Source organism: Ambystoma mexicanum, chromosome 5q, assembly GCF_040938575.1.
Source record: "Ambystoma mexicanum isolate Mex_15411 chromosome 5q, UKY_AmexF1_1, whole genome shotgun sequence".
NCBI lineage: Eukaryota > Metazoa > Chordata > Amphibia > Caudata > Ambystomatidae > Ambystoma > Ambystoma mexicanum.
This window is the reverse complement of record NC_090933.1, coordinates 843,265,751-843,269,917: the sequence shown is the minus strand read 5'-3', so window position 1 is coordinate 843,269,917 and position 4,167 is coordinate 843,265,751.

Sequence of the window (4,167 nt, the reverse complement as noted above, 5' to 3'; positions counted from 1 at the left end):
CAAATCCAAAATAACTAATCCCATTACAACTAATACCATAACAACAAATTCCAAAATAACAAATTCCCTTTTCATTGTTTTTGGGTCCTTTTCTTGTTCCTAATACTTTTCCTCCTGCCCCCAAAACCACTATTCCCAATCCCAACCCCTTTTTTTGTTTTTTTCCAAATTCGTTATTTTGGAATTAGTTGTTTTCCATTTGTTGTAATTGGATTAATTATTTTGTGATTCATTATAATAACTACATACCGTTCCGCGATAAAATCTTGATTTACCCATTGCTAAGGCTGATTAATTTCAGCCGTAAGGGCTACAACGTTTTAAATGCCTGACTGGATCCAGGACCAATCCTGTGCCTTTTTGGTCTTTGTAATAAGTGGTAACTCTGCTTATATGGTGGCTAATACACGTGAGGTGATATCATCCAAAACAGCTGGCAATTTCGGTGCATTAACAGGTGGTGATAAAAACATCTTAGCTGCATCAGTGGACTTAAGTTCAAATAAATCATAACCCAATGATTGAAAGATGTCCCTTAGTGACCAAACCAGATTGGAAACAATCTCAGAAGAAACAATGTGAGGCCATATGGTTATTAGTGCCATAGAAAGGGAAATACATTCAATATCCACAGAGTGTAGACCTCAGCGGGGGAATTTGAGTGATTAGGTCCAATACCCTTGTCCTCTTCAGCCGCATGAAGCCATGTCTCTGTTTATTCACCTCCCAGCCAATGATCTTAGAGGTACACGCCTCATTGGGATCCATCGAAGGCAACTGAACCCTTGAGGGATCCGTCAGGCTCATGTACGAGGGGTATGTTACGGGACAGTTTTGATCTATGCCTCCCTGTGGAGAATCACCATTCAAACCCACTGCACTTGTTTCTGGAGTAGGAGATTGGTCCCGATTGTCAGTCGGGTTGTCATAAACCAGAGGCGCTTGAAGCCCATGTGGCACTGTTGTCATGTGCAGATTGTTGATCTTAGGATTCGTGCTATGGGGTATCTGAAAGGAGGTTATTTTAGACTGATGAGCTCTTCTCAATGCCTCAGTAAAATTCAAAGCAGAAAGAGGTGTTTGCCGCTCTGTAAAGGCTGCTTGGTCATTAACTGTGGATAACCCACCATGGAATCCTGATTAATGGGATCAGTACCTGTCTCTTTAAGCATCACTATAGAGCTAGTAGGCCGATCAACCATTGTTGGCACAAATTTGAACTTGTTGTTCTTAACCAATTTGTTCTGCTTCAGTATCGCCCCCTCCCCACTCGTAGTTTTTGGGGTTCATTACCATGCACATTTAGGTCAATGACGTTGTAAATGGCAGACATCTGACTTGCATGTTTTTTGGAGGCACTAGCGGGTCTGGGTTTGGGTGGAGGTTGATTTTTAGATTTGTTCCCTTTATTAGCTTTCCTTTTTTTTCCTAGTCAGATGGTTGGAGCATGGAGGAAAGAAATAGTCCTCTGCCTGGCCTTGGAAAGAACCCCTAGCCACAGAGCTATCCTCCCCCACTGCTACAGTCTCTGTGGGGTGTCTGCATGCAACCCAGGCTGCATTAAGCCTCCATTGCACTACACCAACAGCGTTGAAGAATTGGGCAACTCGTGGTATCCAAACCCGGTGTGCCCATGCAATCTGTCACCACTATAGGGATGCTTGGGACAGGTGAATTCAACCAAGTTGCATCGACCCTCCCTGGTTTGGGGCCAAGGGATGAAAATCACAATCACCAATATCTTTACTAGAAAGCCCCCTCAGATATTCTTTCACAAAAGAACATTTTTCATTTATTGTATTGAAAGTGTTGGTGTTGGACCTTACTGCACTGGAGACCAGTTCTTGTTGGTCATATCGTGCAGTTAACTCTTTGATAATATTTGAAGACAATTTCCCCCAAATAGGCTGTTCTCTAGTCCTATAGGTCTCAAGTGGAGGAGTTTTATTCCAAAAGTCTCCCGCCGTAGATGAGGAGAGCGGAGAATGCAGGACGTCTCGCACCACAGATCTTTTGGCTGTCTGCACATCCGCTGTCTGTGAAGCCATGTTTTTTTCTTATGTTACAAATATCTTTAGCTGCCGCCTTAGTATCACTTCCCCCCTCCCCAATAGGTGGCCCCCTAGATTGAGAGCCTTGGTGAACAAATACAGGAAATGTTCTCACAGACTTCGGATGGATCTCAAGCGATATATCATGGTTATTAATGTCACTCACGGTACCTTCCTGACAACCTATAGATGGCTGAGCCTCTGAGTCCTGGTGGATGAAAACCAGGTGGAGCAGAATGTGGGCAAAAGCAGCATGAAATCGCACCTGCTAGTAAATAGGAGCTGCCAGGATTTTGTGCAGATTTTCAGAGGTATGGGTCTTTGTAAAAATAAGCTTGAGCCCCGACGTTGTTTTGGGATGTCACACCCACCTCTGCTACCGCCACCATCTTTGTCCTGTTATCAGCAGTCCCCAGTATTGAAATTGGGACTTCTTCCAATAAGGGGGACTTGTCCATGGGATTTGTTCCATTGCCCTCAGGATTAAGCAGCTGCGCACTAGTGTCACAGGATTGATGTTCATTGTGTAGTATAGGTTTTGGCGACTGCAAAAAGCCATTAACTGTATAAGAAGGAAATGAAGGGATACCCGAGAATAGCATCTCAGTGTGCGCTGTGACATAGTGGGGGGTACAAAAAAGAAACGGACTCAAAAGTCTTCCGCCTGCAAATATCTGTCCTGAAGTTGCAATGTGGCCAAAATGTCACACGCTAAGGCTGCGTAGGTTTCACCGTCAGCTGACTGAAAGGCAATATTCCCAGTCATCAGCACTCTCAATATTGTATGCTGTTAAGGGATACAAGATTTATTTTACCGCTGTAAGATCCCCCAGGATACACTGACTCCAAGGCGTTCGCCCACAGTCATCAGCCCTCATATTACAGTACTTTCAATCCAATTAAGATTTATTCCAAAGTAAGAGAGTACATTAACGCCTTGCCCACACAAAATTTGCAGATAGCAGGTATTAACAGTAGTGGCCGGCTTACCATAGGCAGGGTTCGCTTTTGGCTACAGCAAACAAACCTCTTAGTTCCAGTGTTTGGATGTCCCAGTCTGCTTGGTCCATGACTCAGGGTCACACAAGTCGCACAGTCTGCACAGACTGCATTGACTGCCTCTCTGCCACCTCTCCTCGCCATTCCACGGGAGGAAGGGGTTTTGTTGTTTTGGCACCTTTTCCTCATCAGAAAAATTGCAAACTGACTTTTGTAGTCTGTGCTTCTTACATTTTGCTGAACACAACGACACGCCAATAAAGTATTCAGGCCTACAGTGAATTATACCACTATTATAACTTCATCCCAGAACATTGAAACACACACACTATAAAATGTCTTCTCATTCACCCACCACTCACTGACCCATAGCACATACATACATCTGACACACACATCACACATGCAAAATACACATCACATTTAAAAAAAAAAAAAAAGACTTGTTACCTGTTTTTCCAGCTTCGGTCCGTCACTCCAGGCCTGCCTGGGTTCCTCCGTGCCGCTCACAAACAAGAACCACAAAGCTTCCTGGTTCCTGTATATGAGCCGTGAGGAGGAGAAGGGGTTGAAGCTGAACGTGGCATGCCACATGTCATGGTACCATAACCCTACTGAGTGCTTCCTTCTTGTGCTACAAGCCCCAGCCCAGCCTTACCTCTGGTGGGTGAGGACTGGGACGTGCCCCCAGACCTGATGTGGCGGAACCCTGCTACTCCAGTACCCAGGAGCTTCCATTTAAAATATATATATTTTTTTAATACAGAGTAGCAAAGGAGACCGGAGGGGTCGCTACAGTGACCCCTGGTGCCCCCCAAATGACATCCCTGAATGTTTCTGAGTTTGTAAGTCAGTAGATGCAAACACTTTACACGAATGAGGTATCTCGCATCAGCTCCACACTGCTGCTCAAGACCTTGAAGGCCTTTCGCATTCGAGTTGTTAGGAGTGAGGTGACTGCTATTGACAATAGGTGGGCTGAGTGCTTTCATCGACAACACATGAAATGGATTTCTCCGAAACATGGATGTGCACCTCGCCCACACCTTGCACCTTTGTATTCTCACCTTTCAGTTATGCACATACCAGTGAAAAAGTGAGTACTTCACCAAGGCTG